Below are 17675 nucleotides of genomic sequence, written 5' to 3'. Positions count from 1 at the left end.
GGTAGCAATACTTATATCAGACAAAATGGACTTTAAAACAAAGAACATAGTAAGAGATAAAGAAGGCCACTACATAATGATAAAGGGAGCAATCCAACAGGAAGATATAACTATTATAAATATCTACGTACCTAATATAAGAGCACCTAAATATATAAAGCAGACTTTGATGGATTTAAGGGGCGAGATCAACAGCAACACTATAATAGTAGGGGATTTCAATACCCCACTAACATCACTAGATAGATCCTCAAGAAAGAAAACTAACAAAGAAACAGCAGACTTAAAGGACACACTAGATCAACTCGATTTAATAGATATCTACAGAACCTTTTACCCTAAGGCAGCAGAATATACATTTTTTTTCAACTGCTCATGGTACATTCTCTAGGATAGACCACATCTTAGGGCACAAAAGTGGTCTCAACAAATTTAAGAAGAATGAAATCATATCAAACACTTTCTCCAATCACAATGGCATGAAACTAGTAATCAAACACAACAGAAAAGCTCAAAAATTCTCAAACACATGGAAACTAAATAGTAGGTTGTTAAATAACGAATGGATTAAGAATGAGATCAAAGAAGAAATAAAAAATTTCCTAGAAATGGATGATAACGAGCATACAACAACTCAAAATTTATGGGACAGCAAAAGCAGTACTGAGAGGGAAGTTCATAGCACTACAGGCACACTTTAAGAAGCTGGAAAAAGTTCAAATAAACAACTTAATCCTGCATCTAAAAGAACTAGAAAAAGAAAAGCAAGTAAAGCCTAAATGTAGTAGAAGGAAGGAAATAATAAAGATCAGAGCAGAAATAAATGACATAGAGACTAAAGAAACAATACAGAGGATCAATGAAACTAAGAGCTGGTTCTTTGAAAAGGTAAACAAGACTGATGAACCTTTAACTAGACTCACCAAGAAAAAGAGAGAGAAGACTCAAATAAATAAAATTAGAAATGAGAGGGGAGAAATAACAACTGATACAACAGAAATACAAAGGATTGTAAGAAAATACTATGAAGAACTGTATGCCAAAAAATTAGACAACCTAGATGAAATGGACAAATTCCTTGAAACATACAATCTTCCAAAAATCAGTCTGGAAGAATCAGAAAACCTAAACAGACCAATTACAACAAATGAGATCAAAACAGTTATCAAAAAACTCCCAACAAAGAAAAGTCCTGGGCCAGATGGCTTCACAAGTGAATTCTACCAACTATTCAAAGAAGATCTAACTCCTATCGTTCTCAAGCTATTTCAAAAAACTCAAGAGGAAGGAAGACTTCCAAGCTCCTTTTATGAGGCGAGCATAATTCTGATTCTAAAACCAGGCAAAGACAACACAAAGAAAGAAAATTATAGGCCAATATCCCTGATGAATATAGATGCTAAAATCCTCAACAAAATATTAGCAAACCGGATCCAACAATATATGGAAAATATCATACACCATGATCAAGTGGGACTTATTCTGGGGAGGCAAGGCTGGTACAATATTCGCAAATCTATCAATGTTATTCATCACATAAATGAAAGGAAGGAGAAAAACCACATGATAATTTCAATAGATGCAGAAAAAGCATTTGATAAAATCCAGCACCCATTCATGATCAAAACTCTCAGCACAGTGGGAATACAGGGAACATACCTCAACATGATAAAAGCCATCTATGAGAAACCCACAGCCAACATCATACTCAATGGGCAAAAATTAAAAGCAATCCCCTTAAGATCAGGAACAAGGCAGGGGTGCCCCCTTTCACCGCTCTTATTCAACATAGTCCTGGAAGTCCTAGCCACAGCAATCAGACAAGAAGAAGAAATACAAACATTCAAGTTGGAAAAGAAGAAGTAAAGCTACCATTATTTGCAGATGATATGATATTGTATATAGAAAATCCTAAAGTCTCAGTCAAAAAACTACTGGACCTGATAAATGAATTCAGCAAGGTGGCAGGATATAAAATTAATACTCAGAAATCAAAGGCATTTTTATACACCAACAATGAACAATCAGAAAGAGAAATTAAGGAAACAATCCCCTTCACTACTGCAACCAAAAAAATTAAGTACCTAGGAGTAAACTTAACCAAGGAGACTAAAGACTTGTACTTGGAAAATTATAAAACATTGATAAAAGAAATCAAGGAAGATACAAACAAGTGGAAGCATATACCATGCTCATGGTTAGGAAGAATAAACATCATTAAAATGTCTATATTACTCAAAGTAATTTATAAATTCAATGCAATACCAATTAAAATACCAGTGACATACTTTAAAGATATAGATCACATATTCCAAAAATTTATATGGAACCAAAAGAGAACACGAATAGCCTCAGCAATCTTAAAAAAGAAGAATAAAGGGGGAGGTATCACACTTCCTGATATTAAGCTATACTACAAGGCCATTGTACTCAAAACAGCCTGGTACTGGCATAAGCACAGGCATATACATCAATGGAACAGAACAGAGAACCCAGAAATAAACCCACAGCTCTATGGACAACTGATATTTGACAAAGGAGGTAAGAAAATACAATGGAGTAAAGACAGCCTCTTCAACACATGGTGTTTGGAAAATTGGACAACAACCTGCAAAAAAATAAAACTAGACCACCAACTTACACCATTCACAAAAATAAACTCAAAATGGATAAAAGACTTAAATGTAAGGCATGAAACCATAAGCATCTTAGAAGAAAACATAGGCAGTAAGCTCTCTGACATCTCTCGCAGCGATATATTTGCTGAATTATCTCCACGGGCAAGTGAAATAAAAGACAGGATAAACAAATGGGACTATATCAAATTAAAAAGCTGTTGCACGGCCAAAGACAATAAGAACAGAATAAAAAGACAAACTACACAATGGGAGAATATATTTGACAGTATGTCTGATAAGGGGTTAATGACCAAAATTTATAAAGAACTTTTAAATCTCAACACCAGGAAGACAAACAATCCAATCAAAAAATGGGCAAAAGAAATGAATAGACACTTCTCCAAAGAGGATATACAGATGGCCAATAGGCATATGAAAAAATGCTCAACATCATCAATCATTAGAGAAATGCAAATTAAAACCACAATGAGATATCACCTCACACCAGTTAGAATGGCGCTCATCAACAAAACAACACAATAAGTGCTGGCGAGGATGTGGAGAAAAGGGAACCTCCTGCATTGCTCGTGGGAATGCAGACTGGTGCAGCCTCTGTGGAAAACAGTATGGAGATTCCTCAAAAAATTGAAAATCGAACTGCCTTTTGACCCAGCGATCCCACTTTTAGGAATATACCCCATAGAAGGGTTCCAGAAGGAGAAATGCACCCCCATGTTTATAGCAGCATTGTTCACAATAGCGAAGGTCTGGAAACAGCCCAAGTGTCCATCAGAGGACGAGTGGATTAAAAAGGATTGGTACATATATACTATGGAATACCACTCAGCCATAAGAAATGATGACATCGGATCATTAACAATAACATGGATGGACCTTGATAACATTATACGGAGTGAAGTAAGTAAATTAGAAAAAAACTAAGAACTATATGAACCAATGCATAGATGGGACATAAAAATGAGACTTAGAGACATGGACAAGAATGTGATGGTAACAGGGCATGGTGTGAAGGGGTGGAGAAGGGGCGAGGAAGGAGAGGGAGGGAGTGGGGGGAGGGTAGGGGCACAAAGTAAACCAGATAGAAGGTGATGGAGGACAATTTGACTTTGAATGAGGGGTATGCAGCATAATCAAAGGTCAAAATAATCTGGAGATGTTGTCTCAGAACATATGTACCCTGATTTATCAATGTCACTGCATTAAAATGAATAAAAATAGGATTAAAAAAATAATAAATAAAAAATAAAAAGGTATTATGTCACATTAAAAAAAAGAAAGATAGAGTTCATAAAGCTTATAAAGCCAGAGGTTTCTTATTTGTACATGTACTGACTATAAAACCCAGCAATTCCACCTCTAAGTATTTATTTAAAAAATGAAAACCTACATCCATGAATATGTGAATGTTTACATTATTCAGAGTATCAAAAAGCTGGGAGTCATTCCAATGTCCAGCACCCAGTAAAGGACCACACCAGTTCTGGTGCATTCATGCAATGGTACGCTACTCAACAATAAAGATGAAAAAGAAAAGTAAAAAGATAAAATGATGCTGAGTGAAAAAGCCTGAGATAAAAAGAGTACAAACTATATGATTCCATTTAAATGTAATTCTAGAAAAGATAAAACTAAACTATAGTGACAAAAAGCAGATCAGTAGTTGCCTAAGGCAAGGACTTGGGGAGATTAACTGCAGAGCCCAAGGAAAATGTCTTGATTGGGGTGGAGAATTACATTGGTCAAAAGTTATTTATATGTACATTAAAATGTGAAGTTTACTGTTATAAATTATAAATAAATAGTATTTTTTTAAAAACTGGATTGTGTTGAATGTACTGATATAGATATGCTTACCTAAGGTTCTGGCTTTAATGTGTTAGTTCAAGTAACTGAGAAATGGCTCTTACAATTTTCCTGGTTAGTTGACTATAAGTAAAATAAGATTAATCATGGCCTATAGTCAATAAAGTCAAGATGCCAGATAACCATAGCATAATGTGAAAAAAGGAATATAAAAGCTCTTAATCTATTTTAGAAATGTATTCTCACATTATAAAATATCTTAAAATGAAAATACCAGATGCAGGCTACACATCTAACCCCATCCACCAAGAAAGCTGTGAAGACACTCCCTTCACTAAGATATCAAGAAATAGACCACTGAAGTGAACATCAGCATCTTTAAATATTCTGTGGTGAGATCCTCTGTAGGCCGGGGATGGCAGTGGGAGCTACCACTGCTGAGATGGGCTCCCTAAAGATAGCAGTGACTATTACAATGGGATCCGAGAGGCACAGGGGCCATTTGGCAACACTGAATCACCACAGAAAAAAGTGATGCACTTATTTTAGTAAAAAGTAGAGACAAGTAATAATCAGAATTCCTAACCTGCAGAAATCTTTGCAATGACTAATAGCTATAGTATCCTTGGGAATAAAATGGGTATCTAACTAAAATATTATCTATATAACATTCTGAATTGTATAACACAAAATACTCAAAAGCTGATGTACAGAAACCTAACTACAGAGAAGGAAACCAACTTCTCACCCCATTCCCAGACCTAAGCAAAACTCAGAGCTCCTTGACCAAAGGGGTCACCAGACCTTGCAACACAAAAAATATAGGGCAAGTCCTTTTTCAAACCTTCCTCTAAAGGAAAAGAAGTGCACTAGGGAACAAGAAATACTCTTTGGACAATTGGCTGAAACTAGAGATGACTCCATTTTTTAATGTTTGACTTCTGACAGCTTTTAAGCCTCAACTGTATCTCTTCCCCCTCTTCTTCCCTGCATCTGTGCAAGCTGATAATAAGTTCCAGGGTGCTACCTTCTTCAGCACCAGCAGGAAGTTCAAACCACATATAGAAACCTCACTCTGATCCCACACCTAACCACTGTAAAAACTCCAAGCCAGTCTCTTTTCCTTGTTCTTTCATTTTCAGACCCTCTTAGGAGGCTTGCTATTCTCTCTCCAGAAAGCTTCACTTGTAGTAATAAATCTTTCTAAATTCCCTTGATATATGCATGTTTATGATATCAGCAGTTCTATATCCACACCAAATTTTGAAGGAGAGATGATACATCTATCTCACATCTATAGGATGACCTAAAACACCCAAATATCAATATAGTTCAACAAAGTAAGGGCCTAGAGTGGTTGCACTGAAAAGAGCTCCACCCTATCTCTATTTCTCCTCAGATCAACTCAGTTATTTCTCAGTTCTTGAATATGTAAGAGAAATAGATATAGAGGACTCTTCAACCAAGGAATGCTGAAGAAGCCACACAGAGACTGGTAGGAAAAGCGGAAATGCGGAAACGCGGAGAGGGCTGCCCAGCTCCTCAGAGCGAACGGCAGCAGGGAGAGACTCGCATGGCGGGAAGTGAGTTTAGCAGAGGGGAAAGGGTCCTGAGCCCCAGGAACAAAGCCCCAGCCTGCAGCCCCAGACCCCAGAAGAGGCGTAAGGACAGTATTTAGCTGGAAACAAGTCAGGATACTGTTTGTGAGAGAGTCTGATTTCTCAGACCCAGGATCCTTCTTAAAGGGACCGCGCAGAACATCTCTCTCAAAAACAATCACCTGGGGCTCCTGGGGACGGGGGAAGAGAGGAGAGGACCACAGTAACAGGAAGAGAGTGCAATCTAGGAGGCATAGGGAGAAACATTTTGGGAGATAGCCACCCTAACCCCTGGGACGAGTCACTCCCCAAAGCTGAAGTGAATATTTCCCCCGGAAACAGCAATAACAGCAAAGGGAAGCAGGAGAGCAGCCAAACAAGCTCCCCCGCAGCATTGAGAGCAGAGTCACATAGAAGGAGGGAGCTTTCGGGTCTACAGTAGTGAGTCTTAGAGTCCGAGCTGCAACGCCCCCACCCACGTGGCTGAGGGCGCACCGGAGAGCAGGCGGCAGCGGGAGACAAAAGTGCGGTTCTGCCGGCAGGGGCGGAAGCCGGCTGGCCACCACTGGGCTCAGGTGTGAGCTCAATCTTGCCTGGCTGGGGAGAAGGGGGCGTGAAAAAGCGGTCAAGCTCAGCTGCCGGCAGCCTGTAATCCAGCCTCCGGGAGAAGGGCGGGAACCCCAGAAAGGGTAGAAACCAGCCTGGGAGCAAGGGCAGAGGAGCACAACCCTGCCCCACCCGTGTAACCCAGGCTTGCGGTCTGACTTGGTAGCCGGCTCCTCCCGCGGGGGTGGAGCCAAAAGCCCAGAAGAGGCAGAGTTCCGCAATGGAGCTGAGCTTGGGCACGCAGCCCTGCCCGGCGGTAGAGCCAAGGCTAGCAGCTGTTCCTTGAGTGGGATCATCCTGCAAAGGCAGGATGAAAGCTTGGAAACAGGTGGAGACCCGCAGCTGAGCAAAGGTGCTTGCCAGTGCCCTTAGGACTGAGAATAACGTCACACACAGGGGCGGGGCAAAGGCCAAGGCCACCAACCTTTGTGCACCCGAGCACGTGATCACAGCCACTCCCATGAAGAGAAAATGTGGAGGCAGAGAAATACAACACAAATAAACCAAGAGAAATCCCCAGAAAAGGACCTAAGTGAATCAGATATAACCAAATTACCAGATGCAGAGTTTAAAATAACGATTGTTAGGATGCTCAAAGATATTAGAACAACCATAGATGGCCATTACGAAAACCTAAATAAAGAGATAACAAATATAAAAAAGGACATTGAAATAATAAAAAATAATCAGACAGAAATGACAAATACAATATCTGAAATAAAGAATACAATGGAAGGAATTAAAAGCAGGATGAATGAAGCAGAGAATCGAATCAGTGAGTTAGAGGACACAATAAATAAAGGCATGGAAGCAGAGCAGAAAAAAGAAAAGAGACTCAAAAAGTCTGAGGAAACTCTCAGAGAGCTCTGTGACAACATGAAGAGAAATAACATCCACATCATAGGGGTTCCTGAAGAAGAAGAGAAAGAACAAGGGATAGAGACTTTGTTCAAATATATTATAGTGGAAAACTTCCCCCAATTAAGGCAGGAAAACATTTCACATGTTCAGGAAGCACAGAGAACTCCATTAAGGAGAAACCCAAAGAAACCAACAACAAGACACATCATAATTAAATTACCAAAGCTAAATGATAGGCTGGATCTTGGAAGATGGCAGCGGAGTAGGCGGACAAACAGACGACCAGCTCTCAACACCAAACTGGAATACAAATCAATTTAGGAAAAATCAGCATGAAAAACCAACACTGAACTGCAAGAACAGCTCTCAAAAACCAAGGAGCAAAGAGGAAGCCACAATAATCCTGGTAAGGAGTGCCTGAATCTCCTCTGCTTACAGGAACGGAAGGGGGGGGGGGTGAGGCTGAGAGCCCAGAGAGGATTTCACAGAGGAAAAAGAGCAGAAACTACTGCACACAGCCACTTACCTGGCGACCAGGGAGCAAGGTGGGTTGAAAAGACCAGCTTATCTCCCAAGTGGAAAGGACAAGGAGAGGGACAGACTGTGAGGGGCTAAGGTATGCAAGAAACGAAATAAAAAAGCTCACTCATTCGTGCTGGAGGCGGCCCTAGCTGGGGGAGGGACTGAACCTTTCACAAAACAGAGCTGAAGTGCTTCCAGATCAGAGATCTCCAGACATCTATCCAGCACCAATCAGCGCAACAAGACACAGCTGAAAACAAGAAGTGGGGAGGAGGGGCAGTAACTCAGGTCTCCATGGAGATCTGAGATACACCTCTCCCTACTGAAGCTGAGAAAAAACCCTGCCCCCAGTGAGATTAGTTGGTGGAAGAGACCTTCAGCGTCTCAGGTTACACCCACAGCATTCCTGGTTACAGTTTCAAGGAAGCCCCCTGCTGAGATCAGTTAACAAGACTATCACCTGTTAAGAAAACAAACAAATCAAGACTTCAAAGCTGCCCAAATCCGAAAGTGGATTACAAATAATAGCTGATACCAACCCAAGAAGACCTAGAAATAACACAACTGAAAACTTGAGGCAGACAACAACAAGCCTAGACTCAACCAACTCTACAAATAAAACACCATGATGAGAAGACAAAGGAGTGCAACCCAAATGAAACCACAAGAGACACCTTTGAGAGATGAGCTGAGTGATATGGAAATAATCAAACTTCCAGATGTGGAGTTCAAAATAATGATTGTAAGGATGCTTAGGGATCTTAGAACAACAATGGAGGGGCAGTTTGAAAACCTAAATAAAGAAATAGCAAGTATAAAAAAGGATATTGAAATATTAAAAAAGAATCAGTCAGAGATGACAAATACAATATCAGAAATGAAGAACACAATGGAAGGAATTAAAAACAAGATGGGTACAGCTGAGGATCGAATCAGCGAGTTGGAGGACAACTGGAATGAAGGCATGAAAGCAGAGAAGAAAAGAGAAAAGAGACTCAAAAAGTCAGAGGAAACACTTAGAGAGCTCTGTGACAACATGAAGAGAAATAACATACACATCATAGGGGTTCCTGAAGAAGAAGAAAAAGAACAAGGGATAGAGACTTTGTTCAATCATATCATAACTGAAAACTTCCGTAAATTAGTGCAAGAGAAACTCTCACAAGTCCAAGAAGCACAGAGGACTCCATTAAAGAGAAACCCAACGAAACCTACACCAAGACACATCATAATTAAAATACCAAAGCTAAGCGATAAAGAGAAAAGTATTAAAAGCTGCAAGAGAAAAAAAAAGTTATCACCTACAAAGGAGCCCCCATAAGGATGACATCCGACTTTTCAACAGAAACACTTGAGGCCAGAAGGGAATGGCAAGAAATATTCAAAGTAATGCAGAACAAGAACCTACAACCAAGACTACTTTATCCAGCAAGGCTATCATTTAAAATCGAAGGAGAAATAAAAAGCTTCCCAGACAAAAAACAACTCAAGGAATTCATTACAACCAAACCAATGCTGCAGGAAATGTTAAGGGACCTGTTGTAAACAGACCAAAGTGGGAAAAGAATATAGCAAAAAAAGGAATATAACTTTAAAGAAGAAAATGGCAATAAACAACTACACATCAATAATAACCTTAAATGTAAATGGATTAAATGATCCAATCAAAAGACATAGGGTAGCTGCATGGATAAGAAAACAGGACCCATACATATGTTGTCTACAAGAGACAAAACTTAGAACAAAAGACACACATATATTGAAGGTGAAAGGATGGAAAAAAACATTTCATGCAAACAGAAATGAAAAAAAAGCTTGGGTAGCAATACTTATATCAGACAAATTGGACTTTAAAACAAAGAATATAGTAAGAGATAAAGAAGGCCACTACATAATGATAAAGGGAGTAATCCAACAGGAAGATATAACTATTATAAATATCTATGCACCTAATATAGGAGCACCCAAATATATAAAACAGACTTTGATGGATTTAAGGGGCGAGATCAATAGCAATACTATAATAGTAGGGGATTTCAATACCCCACTAACATCACTAGATAGATCCTCAGAAAGAAAATTAACAAAGAAACAGCAGACTTATTGGAAACACTAGATCAACTCAATTTAATAGATACCTTCAGAAACTTTCAGCCTAAAGCAGCAGAATATACATTCTTTTCAAGTGCTCATGGTACATTCTCTAGGATAGACCACATGTTAGGGCAAAAAAGTGCTCTCAACAAATTTAAGAAGACTGAAATCATATCAAGCACTTTCTCTGATCACAACAGCATGAAACTAGAAATGAATCACAGCAGAAAAGCTCAAAAATTCTCAAACACATGGAAACTAAATAGCAGGGTGTTAAATAATGAATAGATTAAGAATGAGATCAAAGAAGAAATAAAAAAATTCCTAGAAACGAATGACAATGAGCATACAACAACTCAAAATTTATGGGACACAGCAAAAGCAGTGCTGAGAGGGAAGTTCATAGCACTACAGGCACACTTTCAGAAGCTAGAAAAAGCTCAAATAAACAACTTAACCCTGCATCTAAAAGAACTAGAAAAAGAACAGCAAGTAAAGCCCAAATGTAGTAGAAGGAAGGAAATAATAAAGATCAGAGCAGAGATAAATGACATAGAGGCTAAAGAAACAATACAGAGGATCAATGAAACTAGGAGCTGGTTCTTTGAAAAGGTAAACAAGATTGATGAACCTTTAAGTAGACTCACCAAGAAAAAGAGAGAGAGGACTCAAATAAATAAAATTAGAAATGAGAGAGGAGAAATAACAACTGATACAACAGAAATACAAAATATTGTAAGAAAATACTATGAAGAACTGTATGCCAAAAAACTAGACAACCTAGATGAAATGGACAAATTCCTTGAAACATACAATCTTCCAAAAATCAATCTGGAAGAATCAGAAAACCTAAACAGACCAATTACACCAAATGAGATCAAAACAGTTATCAAAAAACTCCCAACAAAGAAAAGTCCAGGGCCCGATGGCTTCACAACGGAATTCTACCAAATATTCAAAGAAGAACTAACTCCTATCCTTCTCAAACTATTTCAAAAAATTCAAGAGGAAGGAAGACTTCCAAGCTCCTTTTATGAGGCGAGCATAATTCTGATTCCAAAACCAGGCAAAGACAACACAAAGAAAGGAAATTATAGGCCAATATCCCTGATGAATATAGATGCTAAAATCCTCAACAAAATATTAGCAAACCGGATCCAACAATATATGGAAAAAATCATACACCATGATCAAGTGGGATTTATTCTGGGGAGGCAAGGATGGTACAATATTCGTAAATCAATCAATGTGATTCATCACATAAACAAAAAGAAGGAGAAAAACCATATGATAATTTCAATAGATGCAGAAAAAGCATTTGATAAAATCCAGCACCCATTCAGGATCAAAACTCTCAGCAAAGTGGGAATACAGGGAACATACCTCAACATGATAAAAGCCATCTATGAGAAACCCACAGCCAACATCATACTTAATGGGCAAAAATTAAAAGCAATCCCCTTAAGATCAGGAACAAGGCAGGGGTGCCCCCTTTCACCACTCTTATTTAACATAGTCCTGGAAGTCCTAGCCACAGCAATCAGACAAGAAGAAGAAATACAAGGCATTCAAGTTGGAAAAGAAGAAGTAAAACTATCATTATTTGCAGATGATATGATATTGTATATAGAAAACCCTAAAGTCTCAGTCAAAAAACTACTGTACCTAATAAATAAGTTCAGCAAAGTGGCAGGATATAAAATCAATACTCAGAAATCAGAAGCATTTTTATACACCAACAATGAACAGTCAGAAAGAGAAATTAAGGAAACAATCCCCTTCACAATTACAACCAAAAAAATAAAGTACCTAGGAGTAAACTTAACCAAGGAGACTAAAGACTTGTACTCAGAAAATTACAAAGCATTGATAAAAGAAATCAAGGAAGATACAAACAAGTGGAAGCATATACCGTGCTCATGGTTAGGAAGAATAAACATCATTAAAATGTCTATATTACCCAAAGCAATCTATAAATTCAATGCAATACCAATTAAAATACCATTGACATACTTCAAAGATATAGAACACATATTCCAAAAATTCATATGGAACCAAAGAGAACACGAATAGCCTCAGCAATCTTAAAAAAGAAGAATAAAGTGGGAGGTATCACACTTCCTGATATCAAGTTATACTACAAGGCCGTTGTACTCAAAACAGCCTGGTACTGGCATAAGAACAGGCATATACATCAATGGAACAGAACAGAGAACCCAGAAATAAACCCACAGTTCTCTGGACAACTGATATTTGACAAAGGAGGTAAGGAAATAAAATGGAGTAAAGACAGCCTCTTTAACAAATGGTGTTGGGAAAATTGGACAGCTACCTGCAAGAAAATGAAAGTAGATCACCAGCTTACACCACTCACAAAAAAAACCTCAAAATGGATAAAAGACTTAAATGTAGGCCTTGAAACCATAAGCATCTTAGAAGAAAACATAGGCAGTAAGCTCTCGGACATCTCTCGGAGCAATATATTTGCTGATTTATCTCCATGGGGAAGTGAAATAAAAGACAGGATAAACAAATGGGACTATATCAAACTAAAAAGCTTTTGCACAGCTAAAGACAACAAGAACAGAATAAAAAGACAAACTGCACAATGGGAGAACATATTTGACAATACGTCTGATAAGGGGTTAATAACCAAAATTTATAAAGAACTTTTAAAACTCAACACCAGGAAGACAAACAACCCAATCCAAAAATGGGCAAAAGAGATGAATAGACACTTCTCCAAAGAGGACATACAGATGGCCAATAGGCATATGAAAAAATGCTCAACATCACTAATCATTAGAGAAATGCAATTAAAACCACAATGAGATATCACCTCACACCAGTCAGAATGGCGCTTATCAACAAAACAACACAGAGTAAGTGCTGGCGAGGATGTGGAGAAAAGGGAACCCTCCTGCACTGCTGGTGGGAATGCAGACTGGTGCTGCCACTGTGGAAAACAGTATGGAGACTCCTCAAAAATCTGAAAATCAAACTGCCTTTTGACCCAGTTATCCCACTTTTATGAATATACCCCAAGGACACCATAGAACGGCTCGAAAAGGAGAAATGCACCCGCATGTTTGTGGCAGCATTGTTCACAATAGCGAAGATCTGGAAACAGCCCAAGTGTCCGTCAGAGGACGAGTGGATTAAAAAGCTTTGGTACATATATACTATGGAATACTACTCAGCCATAAGAAATGATGACATCGGATCATTTACAATAACATGGACGGACCTTGACAACATTATACGGAGTGAAATAAGTAAATCAGAAAAAAAACTAAGAACTATATGAATCCATACATAGAAGGGACATAAAAATGAGACTCAGAGACATGAACAAGAATGTGATGGCAACAGGGGCGGGAGGCTGGGGGAGGGGGGAGGGGGTGAAGAAGGAGAGAGGGGTTAGGGGATGGGAGGGGCACAAAGAAAACCAGATAGAAGGTGACAGAAGACAATTTAACTTTGGGGGAGGGGTATACAGCACAATCAAATGTCAAAATAATCTAGAGATATTTTCTCTCAACATATGTACCCTGATTTATCAATGTCACTGCATTAAATTTAATACTAATAAAAAAAGCTAAATGATAAAGAGAAAATATTAAAAGCTGCTAGAGAAAAAAAGACTATCACCTACAAAGGAGCCCCCATAAGGATGACTTCTGACTTCTCAACAGAAACACTTGAGGCCAGAAGGGAATGGCAAGAAATATTCAAAGTAATGCAGAACAAGAACCTACAACCAAGACTACTTTATCCAGCAAGGCTATCATTTAAAGTTGAAGGAGAAATAAAAAGCTTTACAGACAAAAAAAAACTCAAGGATTTCACTGCAACCAAACCAAGGCTGCAAGAAATGCTAAGGGACCTGTTGTAAACAGATCAAAGGAAAAAAAAAGAATATAGCAAAAGAGAAAAACAGTTTTAAAGAAAAAAAATGGCAATAAACAATTACATATCAGTAATAACCTTAAATGTTAATGGATTAAATGATCCGATCAAGAGACATAGGGTAGCTGCGTGGATAAGAAAACAGGACCCATACATATGCTGTCTACAAGAGACACACCTTAAATCAAAAGATGCACACAGACTGAAGATAAAAGGATGGAAAAAAAATATTTCACGCAAATGGAAATGAAAAAAAAGCTGGGGTAGCAATACTTATATCAGACAAAATGGACTTTAAAACAAAAACTATAGTTAGAGATAAAGAAGGTCACTACATAATGATAAAGGGAGCAATCCAAAAGGAAGATATAACCATTATAAATATTTACGCACCTAATATAGGAGCACCTAAATATATAAAGCAGACTTTGATAGACTTAAAGGGCGAGATCAACAGTAAAACTATAATAGTAGGGGATTTCAATACCCCATTAACATCATTAGATAGATCCTCAACAAAGAAAATTAACAAAGAAACAGCAGACTTAAAGGACATATTAGATCAACTTGATTTAATAGATATCTTCAGAACCTTTCACGCTAAAACAGCAGAATATACATTCTTTTCAAGTGCTCATGGTACATTCTCTAGAATAGACCACATGTTAGGCACAAAAGCAGGCTCAACAAATTTAAGAAGATTGAAATCATATTGAGTACTTTCTCTGATCACAATGGCATTAAACTAGAAATCAACCACAATAGAAAAATTGAAAAACATTCAAACACTTGAAAACTAAATAGCACGTTATTAAACAATGAATGGGTTAACATTGAGATCAAAGAAGAAATTAAAAAATTCCTAGAAACAAATGATAATGAGCATACATCAACTCAAAATTTATGGGACACAGCAAAAGCAGTGCTGAGAAGGAAGTTTATAGCATTACAGGCATACCTCAAGAAGCTAGAAAAAGCTCAAATAAACAACTTAACCCTGCATCTAAAAGAACTAGAAAAAGAACAGCAAGTAAAGCCCAGAGCTAGTAGAAGGAAGGAAATAATAAAGATCAGTGCAGAAATAAATGACATAGAGGCTAAAGAAACAATACAGAGGATCAATGAAACCAGGAGCTGGTTCTTTGAAAAGGTAAACAAGATTGATGAACCTTTAAGTAGACTCACCAAGAAAAAGAGAGAGAGGACTCAAATAAATAAAATTAGAAACAAGAGTGGAGAAATAACAACTGACACAACAGAAATACAAAATATTGTAAGAAAATACTATGAAGAACTGTACGCCAAAAAACTAGACAACCTAGATGAAATGGACAAATTCCTTGAATCATATAATCTTCCAAAAATCAATCTGGAATAATCAGAAAACCTAAACAGACCAATTACAACAAATGAGATTGAAACAGCTATCAAAAAACTCCCAAAAAAGAAAAGTCCTGGGCCTGATGGCTTCACAAGTGAATTCTACCAAATATTCAAAGAAGAACTAACTCCTATCCTTCTCAAGCTATTTCAAAAAATTCAAGAGGAAGGAAGACTTCCAAACTCCTTTTATGAGGCGAGCATAATTCTGATTCCAAAACCAGGCAAAGACAAAACAAAAAAAGAAAATTACAGGCCAATATCCCTGATGAACATAGATGCAAAAATCCTCAACAAAATATTAGCAAATCGGATCCAGCAGTACATCGAAAAAATCATACACCATGATCAAGTAGGATTTATTCTTGGGAGGCAAGGCTGGTACAATATTCGCAAATCTATCAATGTTATTCATCACATAAATGAAAGGAAGGAGAAAAACCACATGATAATTTCAATAGATACAGAAAAAGCATTTGATAAAATCCAGCACCCATTCATGATCAAAACTCTCAGTAAAGTGGGAATACAGGGAACATACCTCAACATGATAAAAGCCATCTATGAGAAACCCACAGCCAACATCATACTCAATGGGCAAAAATTAAAAGCAATCCCCTTAAGATCAGGAACAAGGCAGGGGTACCCCCTTTCACCACTCTTATTCAACATAGTCCTGGAAGTCCTAGCCACAGCAATCAGACAAGAAAAAGAAATAAAAGGCATCCAAATTGGAAAAGAAGAAGTAAAACTATCATTATTTGCAGATGACATGATATTGTATATAGAAAACCCTAAAGTCTCATTCAAAAAACTACTAGACCTGATAAATGAATTTGGCAAGGTGGCAGGATATAAAATCAATACTCAGAAATCAGAGGCATTTTTATACACTAATAATGAACTGTCAGAAAGAGAAATCAGGGAATCAATCCCCTTTACCATTGCAACCAAAAAAATAAAGTACCTAGGAATAAATCTAACCAAGGAGATTAAAGACTTGTACTTGGAAAATTATAAAACATTGATAAAAGAAATCAGGGAAGATACGAATAAGTGGAGGCATATACCGTGCTCATGGTAAGGAAGAATAAACATCATTAAAATGTCTATATTACCCAAAGCAATTTATAAATTCAATGCAATACCGATTAAAATACCAATGACTTACTTCAAAGACATAGAACACATATTCCAAAAATTTATATGGAACCAAAAAAGAACACGAATAGCCTCAGCAATCCTGAAAAGGAAGAAAAAAGTGGGAGATATCACACTTCCAGATATCAAGTTATATTATAAGGCCATTGTACTCAAAACAGCATGGTACTGGCATAAGAACAGGCACATAGATCAATGGAACAGAACAGAGAACTCAGAAATAAACCCACAGCTCTATGGACAACTGATATTTGACAAAGGAGGTAAGATAATACAATGGAGTAAAGACAGCCTCTTCAACAAATGGTGCTGGGAAAATTGGACAGCTACCTGCAAAAAAATGAAACTAGACCACCAACTTACACCACTCACAAAAATAAACTCAAAATGGATAAAAGACTTGAATGTAAGCCGTGAAACCATAAGCATCTTAGAAGAAAACATAGGCAGTAAGCTCTCTGACATCTCTCGCAGCAATATATTTGCTGATTTGTCTCCACAGGCAAGTGAAATAAAAGACAGGATCAACAAATGGGACTTTATCAAACTAAAAAGCTTCTGCACAGCTAAAGACAATAAGAACAGAATAAAAAGACAAACTACAAAATGGGAGAATATATTTGACATAGCGTCTGATAAGGGGTTAATAACCAAAATTTATAAAGAACTTGTAAAACTTAATACCAGGAAGACAAACAATCCAATCAAAAAATGGGCAAAAGAAATGAATAGACACTTCTCCAAAGAGGACATACAGATGGCCAACAGGCATATGAAAAAATGTTCAACATCACTAATGATTCAAGAAATGCAAATTAAAACCACAATGAGATATCACCTCACACCAGTCAGAATGGCGCTCATCAATAAAACAACACAGAATAAGTGCTGGCGAGGATGTGGAGAAAAGGGAACCCTCCTGCACTGCTGGTGGGAATGCAGACTGGTGCAGCCACTGTGGAAAACAGTATGGAGATTCCTCAAGAAATTAAAAATTGAACTACCTTTTGACCCAGCTATACCACTGTTAGGAATATACCCCAAGAACACCGTAGCACTGTTTGAAAAGAAGAAATACACCCCCATGTTTATGGCAGCATTG

Source organism: Saccopteryx leptura, chromosome 4, assembly GCF_036850995.1.
Source record: "Saccopteryx leptura isolate mSacLep1 chromosome 4, mSacLep1_pri_phased_curated, whole genome shotgun sequence".
NCBI classification, from domain to species: Eukaryota; Metazoa; Chordata; class Mammalia; order Chiroptera; family Emballonuridae; genus Saccopteryx; species Saccopteryx leptura.
This window is presented reverse-complemented; position numbering follows the sequence as displayed.